Raw genomic sequence first — 14421 nt, 5'->3', positions numbered from 1 at the left:
TCAGATCCTACCAATGTCCATCTTACAATCTGCTTGTTTAAAAAGCGATTGCACAATTAGCCGGGCGTGGTGGCAGGTGTCTATAATCCCAGCTACTGGGGAGGCTGAGGCAGGAGAATCGCTTGAACCCAAGAGGTGGAGGTTGCAGTGAGCTGAGATCACACCACTGCACTCCAGCCTGGGTAGCAGAGCGACACTCCATCTCAAAAAAAAAAAAAAAAAAAAAAAGTGGTTGCACAGAGCCTTATGTGCACTTGAACTTCAGACCTAAGTCACCATTTTGGAGACTTGAGGCCCATGTGTTCTCAAAGTGAACTGAAAGTCCTCCTCGTGGGCTTTCCCCCAGGGTTTCACTTCCATTCCTTTCCTGTCCTTTTCTTTCCTTTCCTTAGTGCTTTTGGTTCCTTGGAGCCACTGTCTGAGTGGGCCTGAGAGCGCTTGGGAAGTCAGATGAGGATGCTGCCGTCACGCTGTCTTCCCAGCCATGTGGGAGGTCAGCCTGGGTGGTTCTGGAAATTTGCTACCCACTGACTGAGAGAGCAAAGACTGTCCCCAGGAAACAACTGGGTGACTCCCAGCACCTTCAGTGGGCCCTGGGCCCCAAAGGCCACTTTCCTGGCTGGTGGTCGCTGAGGGTTAACAGTGCCCTGAGCAGCGTCACTTCAGAATCTTTATAAAGGCTGTGCTGGGCAACAGTCAAGTCGGCCGGGGAGTGCATTGGTTGAGGTTGTCTTGACTGTCTGCAAGGCTGAGAAAACCTGAATCATCCATCTCAAACATGGGGGTAGGTGTGTAAACAGAAAGGGGGCCGGAGGAGTCCTCTGACATGCACCCTGTTGGTCAGCGCTGAGCCCAGGCCCTGGCAGAAAGGGCAGCCACCACTCAGCTCCCACTGATTGGGCCACATGGAGATGCATCCTGGAATTGAAAAGATCATCTGGATTTTCAAGAAATGGGAAATTCTGATTTTATGTGAAATTTCCCAACTTGTAATAAAATATTGGCATGTAATTTAATTTATAAACAACATCCTATACTGGCCAAACAAAATTATCTGCTGACTGGATGCAGCCCCCAGGCTGTCTGTTGTGGCCTCTGCTGTCAACGTTGTCTAAGAGGTAGTGGCTCTGCAAGGAGAGTGCATTGGCTTTGCTCAGACATGAACCTTCTGGTAGACAGTCTCAGCCTGTGGCTGCAGGCCAGCAGGGCAGAACCACCCAGGACACAGAGGCTGGGGTGGCAGGCACCAGAGGCTGAGCCATGGCTAGGCATGAGCTGGCCTGGAGAGCAGGTGTGGATAGGGACATGCATTTATTCTTTTTTTTTTTTTTGACACGGAGTTTCGCTCTTGTAGCCCAGGCTGCAGTGCAATGGCGTGGTCTTGGCTCACTGCAACCTCTGCCTCCTGGGTTCAAGTGATTCTCTTGCCTCAGCCTCCTGAGTAGCTGGGATTACAGGTGCACGCCATCATGCCTGGCTAATTTCCGTACTATTAGTAGAGATGGAGTTTCACCATGTTGGCCAGGCTGGTCTCGAACTCTTGACCTCAGGTGATCCACTTACCTTGGCCTCCCAAAGTGCTGGGATTACAGGTGTGAGCCACCGCGCCCGGCCTATTCTTTCAGCAAATATTTACTAGCTGCAGCATACGAGGCACTGAGATACATGGCAGCTTGTTAATTTCCTGGGGCTGCTGTAACAAATCACAACAGACTCGGTGGCTTTAAACAACGAAAATGTATCCTCTCACAGTTCTGGAGGCCAGAAGTTAGAAACCAGTAGCACTTGGCCAAAGTCAAGGTGTTGTTAGGGCCACCCTCCGGCGGAGGCACGAGGGGAGAAGCCCTTCCTCGGCTCTTCCAGCCTCTGGTGGCTGCATCACTCTAGTCTCTGCCTCGTGGCCACACGGCCTCCTTCCCTCCTGTGTGTGTCACATCTCTTTCTGCATCTCTTTTATAAGGACACCTGTTTGCTTTAGGAGCCACCTGGATAATCCGGGATAATCTCCCCATCTCAAAATCCTTCACATCTGCAAAGGTCATTTTTCCTTATAAGGTAACATTTACAGGTTCCAGAGGTGAAGACCTGGTATCTTTGGGGGCCAGTATTCAGCCATGATTCAGGAGGAACATAACTCACAGGTGGCAAAGAACAAAAAACAGATAAGGTCCTTCTCCTCCTAGATCTTACTTTCTAGTGGGCAGAGGGGGCAGAAGAAAGCCAACATGCCAGTAAATACATAATAAAATCTCGTGTTACAGACATGCTGGGGAGAACGACCAAGATCCTTTGGGCCCTGCTCCTCAGGCCTCAGGAATGTGCCCCACTGGGTTGTCCACCTCTGTCCGCCCCACCAGGTGGAGGCTGGGCTGTCCCTCACCACATCCCCGAGCTCCTCAGCTCACACCTGTTGCACGTGTTTGCTGCAGACCCCGAGACTTGGTGAATGAGAACATCATCTGGTGGGGATTGGGAGCCCGACAGGAAGGGAAGCCATCCGGGTGGTTCCCTTGAGAGCTATCTGGCATCCTGCTGGAGGATGCAGTCAATCTGGCTGCAGCTGAGGAAGGGCAGGCTCCCTCGGGGCTCACCTAGAGGGCTTGGCTGGTGACCACAGACTTCTTGGAGCACACTTCCCTTCTCAGTTCCAAGCCCCACTGGGGAGATTTTCCTGGCCCACGTAGGGCTTGTGCTGGGAATTCCACACCTGCCTATCACAAAGCAAGCACCAGCAAGGCACAGTGGTGGCACCTTCCACAGAGGGAGGACTCCTCTCCTCATAGGAGGGCCTGGCAGTCACTGTGTGAAGCCCCCAAAAGGTAGGCTGGGTCGGGGGGCTCGCCTCCAGCTTTTGGTCTCCAATCTGGTTATAGCCATGTCTCCGGGAGCCCAGCCTCAGAGCTCCATTCCAGCAAGGCTGGGGGGAAGGGTCTGGACTGGGGCAGGGGGCCTGAAAACGTCAAGGTCACATGATGCATTCGATGGGGCTCAGGACACACCACCGCAAAACATGACCATAGGAGACCAAAATGTGCCACCTCCAAATACACTTCTTGGCGTATTTTGGTCTAGTTATTCAAGAAGGTGCAGACACAGGAGTAGCTCTGAAAAAGCTGTCCTTTTGTAAAAGAAATTTTTCATCTATAAAGGAAATCTACATTAGCTTAGTGAAGTATCTCTATCAGGAAGAGGGCTGCTCCCAGATAACTTTTATGACCTGAGGGACTTTTTATCTGCAGAACAAGACAACCTTTATTCACCATACATTTCCTTCCCTCATCCTACCATCAACCTGTGTTGCCACCTCCATCCCCCGACCCTGGAAGTCGCAAGCCTCTGTTCTGTAGCTCAGTATATAAGGTTCAGTTCTCTGACCCTTACTGAAGTCTTGTATTTTGTAGAATTCTCATGCAGATATGTGTAATTAAAATGGTTTTCTCTTGTTTATCTGTGTTATGTCAACTTAATTTGTATCCCAACCAAAAACTTAGGGGGGTGGAAGGAAGTCATTTCCCCCTCCTCTACACATGTCAATATTTAAGTGTGTTCCCATCCCCTTGACCCCCCCTGCCAGGCACACCCTGTTACTCCTACGTGTCAGATGTCATTCTCTCTTTATGAATGAAACAGGAGACTGAGGTCCAGGGAGGAATGTAACTCATCCAAACGCCTTCAGATTCCAGCAGGCCGTGCCCACTGGCATATGAATTTAAACGCAATTTGTAAATAAAATCCTCCAAAGCCACCTGCATCCACCCCTCTCTGATATCCCAGGAAGCTGGGAAAGTCTGGAAGTACGCTGGTCTTCCCCGCAGTGGGAGCAGCGGGGAGCTGAGACTCTCCTGCCTGCCCCGGAGGAGCAGAAGCGTGGGAGGGTGGGCAAGTCAAGCACTTGGTATCTCCATTGTGAAACACCGGGATAATCAGGCTCTCCTTCCGAGGGGAGAGCTGTCAGGGCAGGTCCACAGAAGCCACGCGAGGGCTTTGAACTCTGCAACAGGCAGGGCTGGAGGGAGACAAAGGAGCCCCGGGGTGGGTATAGTTTCCAGGGCAGCCCTGGCCCTGGTCCCCTGACACCCTTGGAAAACAGAGAATCAGGCTTGGCATATTTAGCACCCGGAAGCAGCTAGGAACGGTGGCTGCAGAGTGAGGACTGAGTTATCCTGGTCACACCATCTACAGTTGTGTGTCCTTGACCACGAGTCTCCGTGGGGACTCGGTGTCCCCATTGAGAAAATGAGAACAATGCCCCTGACACAGGGTTGTTTTGAAAATTAGATATAATTTTCCATAATCCATAACACAGTAGGCACTACATTCAATGGTAGAATATTCTTGTTCTTGCTATCACAGTGTGACCTTGGGAGAGTCCATTTGTCTCTCTCTACTTGGTTTCTTTAGATGTCAAAAGAGACATTCTCAGGTGCTTCGCTTTTCTTGTCTTTAAAATGGCAGCAGTCACAGTATGTTCCTTATCGGATGCTGGGAGGGTGCCACAAGTGAGCGTCAGGGGAACAGAGCCGGGTTCGTGCCGAGTACTCTGTGTGTGTGTGTGCTGGTATCCGTGCTACTCTATGGCACTGGGACACATCATCATTCCAGGCCTTCCCAGGAGGAAGGGAATGGGATAAGAATGAAATCAGGGTAATGGGGATGGTAGAAGGAAGCCCAGCAAAGCCGCTGCTCCACGCAGTGAGGAGGGAGCATAGAGACCCTCCTACTCTCCCCCAGGCTCAGAGTCCCCAGGAAGCCTGGGGGACCACAGCCCTCCTCCGCATTCCAGACTACAGCCCCAAGCCCAGGATCTCGAGTGTCCTGCAAGGCCCTGACCCTTGGCAGCCACCCGGCAGGCCTACGCATACTAGGGCAGGCCCAGTGTGTGTTGGACTCAGGGTGGGCATATGTGGGCAGGGCACATGCACAGTGCACTAGTGAGGCATTTCTGCCCGCATTTCACCGACGAACAAACTGAGACATAAGGAGTTTCAGCAAATTGTCTGAGCCCCATGGTGAGTCAGTGAGGGCTGGGAAACTGGAGCCCTGGTATCCCTAAGGCTCCCGTATTCCCTGTAAGGAAGTTCTGGCATCGCCTAGAGAGAGAGTATTCTCTCACTGCTCACCACCCACCCCCACCCCAACCCAGCCCCTGAAAACACCCATGGGGCCTGGTAAACCATGAATCTCTCCCAAGTGTACCACGAGCTGGGCCCCATCTGCAGCAGGCATTCCCGGAGGGTTACATGCAGGTCCTGGTGATGCGGTGGGGCTGGCTGGTGGTCCACGCCATGAGGAGTGACCACATAGACCACCCTGCCCTCTGCCTACTTCCCAAGCTTAGAGTCCGCAGGAGGCCTGGGAGGCCACAGTGCCCAAACGGAACCAGGTATAGGCTACTTCCCTCTGATTGCTTTCAAGAAATCTGTGACCTCTGATCCATTCTGGGCTGGCCTCATTTAGGAGGTCAAGTTTCATGTCCCTTTTAGGAACAACCATGAGTCCCAGGCTGCCTCTGGCCCCTCCTGGCTTCTCCTCCTTCTCCAAGCATCCCTTGACAGAAGCTGGTGGAAAGCAGCTTGTCTGTTCTTGTGGGGCAGCCTCCAGGCATGGCTGCTTCAGCAGGGGCTCCACTTGCCCCTGTTAGCAGCTCCCCACACCCCCGATCCCATTCCCCTTAACCCAAAACTTCAGGAGCTCTGGGTTTACTCAGTCCAAAGGGGTCGGCCCTGTGCCACTGGAGTGTCTCCAGCCCACTTGTGGCCTTGGCCTCTGTGGCTATGTCCCCAAGGTGCAACAGAAGAGGCCGAAACGTTCTACAGAGTTCACTGCATGGTACCACGCACTGCAGTGATGACCTTGAGGATCCAGGCCCAAGAACAGGTGGAGGGGCACCCAGGGCTCAGGTCCATGTGATTCACTCAGGCTCAGCCATTGTTGCAAAGTCCCTCCAGGCCAGCTTAGCTTCCAGCCTGTACCTTTGTAGTCATGCTACAGCGTGGAAATACATGTGAACGTGGCATGGTCTTTGGTCAGTGAACACACTGCTCCGGGGTCTCCCTGTGCACACTGCTACACTCTGTTTCCCATCTCTCGTTCAGTTCAGAGCAGCTGCATGTCTGACTTCCAACAATGGAATGTGGGGAAAATGACGGGAGCCACCTCCAAACCATCCATGAAAACCTCCCACACAAGACTCCATGACCTCTCTCCATCTGCCTGCTGAATAGGGAAGCCCCTGAGGACTAGAGAGGGCAGGGCACAGGACAGAAGCACCGCGGGTCCCTTCCCTGGGTTGCCACTGAATAAGAGCCACCTGGGAGAGCCTTCCAGCCCAGCCAGGATCCCCCATGTGGGACCACTGCATCAGTGAAAAGAAAATTCCAGTGCTTTAAGCCAGGGATCAGCCAACTGCAGACTGCAGGCCAAATCCAGCCGCCTGCCTGTTTTTGTATGGCCTTCTGTATGTGAGCTCAAAATGGGTTTTATGGGTTTTTTTGTTTGTTTGTTTTTGTTTGTTTTGTTTTGTTTGAGACAAAGTCTTGCTCTGTTGCCCAGGCTGGAGTGCAGAGGCCCGATCTCAGCTCACTGCAACCTCCACCTCCCAGGTTCAAGCCATTCTCCTGCCTCAGCCTCCCAAGTAGCTGGGATTTCAGGCATGCGCCACCACGCTTGGATAATTTTTGTATTTTTAGTAGAGACGGGGTTTCATCATGTTCATCAGGTTGGTCTTGAATTCCTGACATCGTGATCCACCCGCCTCAGCCTCCCAAAGTGCTGGGATTACAGGCGTGAGCCACCGCGCCCGGCCAGGTTTTATGTTTTAAAAAAGGATTTAAAGAATAGGATTTTGTGACGCATGAAAATTATATGAAATTCAAATTTCAGTGCCCTTACATAAAGTTTGATTGGAGCACAGTCACACCAGTTCATTTACATCCCATCTGTGGCTGCTCTCACAGGACAACAGCAGAGGTGAGAGTTGCAAGACCGTATGGCCTGCAAAGCCTAAAAGTATTTCCCCCCAGTCCATACAGAGAGTTTGCCAACCCCTGCTTTCTTCTGTCACTAGGATTTGAGGGTTGTTTGTTACAGAAGTGAGCTTATCCTGGCTAACACAATTAAGTGACATGATAAATTTTTTTTTTTTTTTGAGATGGAGTCTCACTCTGTTGCCCAGGCTGGAGTGCAGTGGCACTATCTCGGCTCACTGCAACCTCCGCCTCCTGAAGTCAAGCGATTCTCCTGCCTCAGCCTCCTGAGTAGCTGGGATTACAGGTGCCTGCCACCACACCCAGCTAATTTTTGTATTTTTCATAGAGACGAGGTTTCACCACATTGACCAGGCTGGTCTTAAACTCCTGACCTTAAGTGATCCACCTGCCTTGGCCTCCCAAAGTGCTGGGATTACAGGCATGAGCCACCATGCCCAGCCATGATGAAGATTTTTAAGACTTTGAGATGTAGGGCAAAATTGCCTTTTGGAGGATTATGTTAACTTATACACTCCCACCAAGACTTATGAGCAGGACAATTGCCCCACTCTTTTGCCAATCCTGGGCATGTGACATACCCTCACTAGAAAACAAGAATAATGATTCCACCTGCCTAGGGCTATGGGGGAGCTGAAATGAAATAGTCTGTGACATACTAGGTGCCCAGTAAATATCACTATTGACCTTTGGGTGCTGAGAGGTCCTTCTCACAAGAGTGAGATCATAATACACGGATGTTTTTGATGCCTAAGTCTGGCCCCACAAGGAAGATCTTCTGATGCGTCAGGCGCATTGCTTTGAGAATGTCTGTGGATGGTACTCTCTCCTTCTGATGCCCATGTCGTTAAGTGGCCCTGTGACGATATCAGAACTGCCTGTTCTTTTCTTTATTTCTTGGGTTTGCACAACTCATCCAGGCTGTTAGAAGTGGAATGCGATTAGATGAGGAAAAGAACAAAAAAAGCCCTGAGCACTTCTGCCAAGGAGAATTATACAGGTACTAGATCAGCACTCTACTCTGATAGAATGAGGAAACCCAAAGGCAAATTGGCGCAGCCCTTTAAAAAACAAAGAGCCCTGTGTCCCCTTTGAAAATTCCTGCTGGTGATATGGCCAAGAAGAATTCGGGAAGATGAGAGGCAGTGACCAGACCACCTGAATTCCAGCACACTCCCTGGTTAAGAACTAACGGAAGTGAGGAAACTATTTTTGGGAGCTGGTTAAATATGAAAAGCAGAGACATGGATGGAAATTACATCAGACGACATCCACCATGCTCTCGGGAAAGTAAAAAGGAGAAAGGGGAGAGGGGAGAGGCAGTGTGACATGCTGCAGCCAGCACCCACGGTCCACAGGGCCCAGCTGTTAAATATTTAAGAACTTCCTGAACCTGTTGTTTAACTGTTGGTGAATGAAAGTCAGCCATGGTGGAAGTATTTACACCACAGAAATTGGCAAAAGCCACAGATCAGGGTTTTGTGACTTTTTTCCCCAGAGTTCCAATTTACCAATACACCCCTGGGTAGAGGGAGAAGAGGGGAATGAAGGCAATGTTCCATCAGGAAAGGAGCCTCAACTCAGAGGAGGAGAAGCAGCAAAAAGGAAGAGCAATAACCTTAGTTTTTTTTTTCCCTTAGGGAAAATTTTCAGATATGGCCCAGACGGGTTAAGTGACTTGCCCAAAGTTACACAGCTAAGAAGTTTTAGAGCTAGAATTTGAACCCAAGTATTTCTGGTAATGATGATTTCTTTCAGTATCTTTTTTCTTTCACTCTCTCAACAACTGATTAATGAATTAATGAAAGGGAGTCACCTGTTTGAAAAAAGTGTCTTTAGGGTCAGCTGCCTGAAAAATTCTGAATCCATGGGTTAGAATCACATGTTTGCTTTTGGCTTGGTTACCAATGGCTTTGTTTTCACAAACCAAATACACTCTCAAAGGACCCAAATTTGCTATCTTTAAGGATTTTCTGTATGACTAATCCTGCATGTATAATCCTGGGAAGCCAGTTCCAAAGATTGGTTTTGAGAATGCTTTGGTGTTATCTCCTGAGTAATGAGTAATCTCTCAAGAAGTCCAAGTGTAAAAAGAAACACTCGCTTAGAGGCCAAATTCCAGGTATAGTCACTGGATCAAGGGACAAGATGGTGAGTTTGAAGGGGGGGCCTACGATCTACTGGCTCTCTCACACTTCTTAAAGGGCCCATTGGCTGGTGTCAGGGAGGTCGGGGAAGGAAGTTGAGGAGAGCTGGAAACATCCCAGGCTTCTGTTTGCATTTCTTTGGCAAGGGGTTGCCACTTGTGTGGACAAGTATTATTAGGATGACCTACCTTGATTTAGCTAGTCAGGACAAATAAAAAACCTTCTTGGTTTTCATAAATACTGTGGCATTTTACAGTCATGACTCAGTGCTTCATCTGCAATCAAGATTCAGACACCAATGACCAATGGTTGGAAGTGATGATTCATTCAAACAGCACATTGATTTTGCAATAGACCGTGGAACTCTGTCCACATAAAACTCATTATATTTCCCTGTCAGAACTCAGAGTCGTCAAGGCAACCTAGTCCTGCATGCCAACTCGTTCTGGTCCGTGTTCACGTTTTGTGCTCACGGTCCTCTTCCTGTAGGTTTGAGGAGTGGAAAGTTCCCTGACATCAGCACTGCTAGCTCGTCCTCTTCAGGGGCTGATGCTGCAGCTGGCTGACTCTTGACAGCAAGTGGTTCTCCCCATTTGGGCAGGGCTTATGTTCTGCAAGGTTTATTAGGGCCAATTAGCTCCTCAGAAGGGTATTGCAAAAATAAAGTAAATTCAGGAGCTACCTCCCTTCAAATGGACACTGCTCTACCAACAAGCTATGGCACATCGAGGGCAGCGGCGTTAAATTCTCAGCCTTCAAGACACAGCCTGCAGCCCGCCCTCCTTTCCCCAGCAGCTCCTGGGAGCATCCCGGCCACGTGGACATGGCAGCCTGGGAAGACCCAACGATGGGGCACTATGCCATGTGTAAAGGGGATAACTAGCTTGGAATTACCCACTTACCGTATCCAATCTAACTTGGATAACTGTGAGAAATCGTATTCAACAATACTATTTACATATTGAAACTGTCTCAATAATTTGTAGATACTCATCTTTTCTGAAATGTTCATGAGTAATTTGTCTCAGTATCTCTATGTAACTGAGACAGAAAGCTTGGCTCTACCCATGAAAGAATTAGTCACTTACATAAATAAGGATACAAACGGCTTGAGGAAATAGATTCTGTGAGACTCAAAACAGGATTACCAAGAACTGAAATGTACACCGGTGAGGCACATCACGCCACACACACACACACACACACGACCCATCTGCCCACCGCCCTGCTGGCACCAGCATAGCAACAATGAACAATGGTGTGGAATGTGTACAGCATGACAGCACTGACATTTCCTCTTCCCAGTTAACCAGCGTGGCACTGCTGTGGTTCATTCACTGGCAGCTCATTCATTTGTTCCTTAATGTGACCTGACTCCCCATTCATTCCCTCCCCACCCCAAACCCGTCACCAGGCTCTCTGGAACTTTCCTATCTCCTCCACCTCTTCTCTAAATCTTCCTTGTGCGGGAACCTGGCTGCCCCCCCCACCGAGGACCCCACTTCCCCTGCAGCCTCTCAAGGAGGGGAAGGGTTGCTGGTGTAAGAAAGTTGGGGGTGGGTTGGAAGCTGGGAGTGTCCCACGGCTGCTTCTACACCTCTCTATTCCTCCTGGCCACTGGCTTCCTCTCCCCGCTGCTGTGGTCCATCAACCTTCATTTCGGGGCAGACTTGAGCTGCTCATTGGCTTCGTCTCTTGTCACCACATGGCAGACTGTCTCTCTCAATGGCCAGCCAGGTCCTGACCTCCCCAGCACCTGAGCTGTCCTCCTCCTCCCCGCCCCCAACACTCCCATGGTCTCACCCTGCTGTTGCCAGTAGCTTCCCCACGTCCAAGGTCTCCATCTCCAGTATCCCTTCTGTGGCTGCCACACAGGGTCCTCCCAGCTCACCCACTCAATGTCCCCATGGCTGTAATCCACTCTCTCCCCAGTCCTCCCATCCCCACCCTCGGCACCTTCTCCCTCCCTTTCTTCACACCCTCCTCCATCATCGTAACCCTTACCTCCCTGCCCACCCTGGCACTGTGAGTACTATACCCCCATGACTGAACCCTAATCTTGAATGGGCCCAGCCATTTGCCTTCTCCACATAGCTGTTGTTGCCAGAGAAAATCTCCCAACCAGGACGACTGGTTCTGCCTCCATCCATTAGAACATGACTCAGGGGCTCTCAGCATTGCTCAGGGTCCCGAATCCCTTCCTTGGAGTTGACTTTTCTGCTCTCTGAGGCCATCTCATGCTGTCTCCTCCCCTGGTCCACCCACAGGGCTGCCCTCACCTCCTGGTTCCTGCATGAAACACTAGAAGTGAAGGGACCTCCCTTCACTTCCTGCATCCCATGGAAGCACGTCTGAGTCCTGGGAACTGTGACCTGCTCTCCCACCCCAGCCCTCATCTCGTGGCATCCTGCACCTGCCCCTCTGGCCCTTCCCCTCTCTCACCATAGCCTTCAGCCTGTACACCGGATCATCCTTGGACATGCAGATTCCAGCACCTTCTACCTGAAAAAACCACACCCTCCGCCCCATTTCTTCGTCTCATTCTCTGCCCTCCTTCACGACAGAGGGTCTCCAAAATGGCTGTCTACACGCTGCCTCCATTTCCCCACCTCCACGATCCATACCTCTTCAACTCTCTCCAGCCTGACTATTGTCCCCTAGCTCCGTGGAAGCTCCCTTATTAGGGCCACCAATGTTTCCTTGTTCACAAATCCAGTAGACACTTTTTTCTCCCTATCGGCGTTGGTCACAGTCGTCCACTCCTCCTGTTTTAATACCTTCCCCTCCCGACTTCCTGGGCCTGTCACCCACTCAGCTTCCTGCAACTGCACTTTCCACCCATGCCTCGCCCCGTCTGACCAACGTTCCACACTGCAGCGCGCAGCCTTGGCCCTGGGTCCCTTCTCCTCCTCATCTCTCTTTTCAGAGGATCGCATTCAGCCTCATGGCTTTTACATACCTTCTGTACTCTGAGGATGCCAACAGGATGTCTCCAGACCTTGCCTCACCACCCGTACTCTTATTCTAGCTGCCCCCTTGGCACTCTCACTTGGCAGTCTAGGATGTGTCTGTCATGGAACAGGACCAAAATGGAGCTGTTAGTCCATTCCCTCTTCCCTCTGGGGAAAGCTCAATGAAACAAGTACACGCATTTATTCTTGAGCCTTCTCCAGTCCTTCTTTCAGGCCTGCCACCAAGAAGATACCCTTGAGGCTCCACCCCTAAAACCTGGGTCAGTCTGATCTCAAACCTTTTGGCCTTTTAGGAGATAACTTGACAGGAAAGTCCTTGTGGCTCAGTAAGCTGTCATCCCCAGCTCCAAGCTCATCCAAGCCTTCAGCACCTCTCTGGCCTTGTGGCCTCCAGCTGCGTGCCCATTGCGATGCAGAGCTGGCATCCATGCTTGGCCAGAACACCTCCTCCCCTGTCAATAGCTCCTGGTTTCCCCATGGACAACTCACCTTCCTCCACTCTCTACCTGTCTTAGCCCAAGGTGACCCTACCCCCAGCTACTTGACAGCACGAAGGCAACTCAAGTACAGCCAAACAATCTATTCCATTTCCTTGGGAACAGGACCCCAGCCAGGCCAAAAAGACCAAATTTTAGGACTTGGGAGTTACTGGAAATGTGACGCTCTCCAGCTGGGAGGGAGGGGGTCTTGATGACATTATTTGAGCCACTAAATCCACTTATTTCTGCACCTTTCAGTTATGGGGGCCAATAATCCCCCCACCTTTATTTTTACTTAAACCAGTTTGAGTAGGGATTATTTTACTCACAACTCAAAGAGCTCTGATGAATGCATCAGTTCATTCATTCATTCATTCATTCACTCGCTCATTCACATACTACGTGCTAAGCACTAATTCACCCGCTAATGATTTGCCTAATCACCATTGTGCTCACGTCACTGAAACCATATATGCCCTCCACCTGACCCCATTGCTTATGGGATCTAAAGTCCTGGCGTTTATAATTCCATAGTTGGGCCCTATCTGGTATTTTTCCAGGCTCCTTAATAGAAACACACACATCAAAGAGACCAATTCCCTCTAGTCCCCTTCAAAAACCATATTTACTCCAGTTTCAACACTGTGTTGAAACTCCCAACTTGATCCATCTCCGATGCCCATCTCTGTCTCTCGGCCCCTCTGAGGAGTCACAGAGAAGGATGCTGGCTCACATACCATGCGTCCTTCTGCAGCACCTCCTCTGCTGGGTCCTGCCCCACAGCACTGCCCCAATGCATACACGTCCTGCTTCCCAAAGGGCAACGTGAGGGCCTGCGTCTCAAGTAGAGTTTGTGCCTCTGAGTGCCTGGGACAGAGCTGGACGTGCTCCTGAATGACAAGAACAGACACTAGTACACAGCTTACTATTGTCCAGGCCTGGTTCTATGTTAATTCAATTAACTCTCAGGATAGCCAGCAGTTGGGAAACCAAAGCACTCAGGAACTCACTCAAGGCCACATGGCTAGAAGGTGACGGAGCTGGAATAAGAACCTGGAACCGCCTCAATATGGGATTTCATCGAGGAAGGGGCAGAAGAGACCTTCAGGGAAAATGCATTTCTGAGGCCTCCTCTTCTAACCCAGTGCCTACCCTGCCATCTGAGGTGAACGTCCTTACTGAACTGATCTCTGCCCGAGTGGCTCAGAAAGTCAAGTCTATGGATCCCTGCTGGGCATCGTGTCAGTGTCAAAGTGCTCAAATGTTTCTAGACTCTTACCCCCAGCATCGGGTCTTGCAGCTTCCCAGCCCAGTAACAAACAGTGGACAGGCAGGGATCCGCGGCCCATTCTTTGAGTATAGGATCCAGTCAGCTCTTCTCCTGGAGTGCATGGCACCTCTTCACCTCTAGTCAACCCTGTCCGAGGTGGGCAGCCACATGTGATCCTAGAGTCCAGAAGGCTGGAGGCACGAGCTGAGAAGCAGGGAGCCGGCCAAGGAGACACCAGCCTGAGCAGAAGGCCAGCGGGAGCAGCTGAGACAGCGATGGGAAAGCAGCCCTGGCTGCTCGGCCTCCTGCTCCTAAGGCCAGTGGCCACAGGCCAGGCCAGCCCTGTCATTGACAGTCAAGAAGCCAGGGATTCAGTGCCAAGGGCCACTGGGTCTCCTGAGAATAATTAACCAGGTCGCCACTCGAAGACAGAAGGTCAGATTGATGGGCCTCCAACCAGGGGTCAATGGCCTCTGTCTGGTAAACACTCAAGTTTCATTAATTCTTTCAACAAACATTTACTGATTGCTGGGCTCTGTGCCAGCATGTGAGATCGAACCAGGCCTT

At 50.8% G+C, this 14421-nt stretch overlaps 1 long non-coding RNA gene across 1 annotated transcript in view; it reads right to left on the bottom strand.

Annotated features, from left to right (window-relative positions):
• The window catches only part of LOC134808486 (uncharacterized), a 99288-nt gene extending 85117 nt beyond the window's left edge, over positions 1-14171 (bottom strand). Inside the window, exon 1 of the long non-coding RNA XR_010151563.1 lies at positions 13864-14171. This is a non-coding gene — a long non-coding RNA (uncharacterized LOC134808486). The remainder of the gene's footprint in view (positions 1-13863) is intronic.
• Between the last annotated feature and the right edge of the window lie 250 nt (positions 14172-14421).

The sequence above is a fragment of the Pan troglodytes genome, chromosome 16 (assembly GCF_028858775.2).
Source record: "Pan troglodytes isolate AG18354 chromosome 16, NHGRI_mPanTro3-v2.0_pri, whole genome shotgun sequence".
Lineage (NCBI taxonomy): Eukaryota > Metazoa > Chordata > Mammalia > Primates > Hominidae > Pan > Pan troglodytes.
Note: the sequence above shows the minus strand (reverse complement) of the source record. Positions and strands in the feature narration are given on the sequence as shown.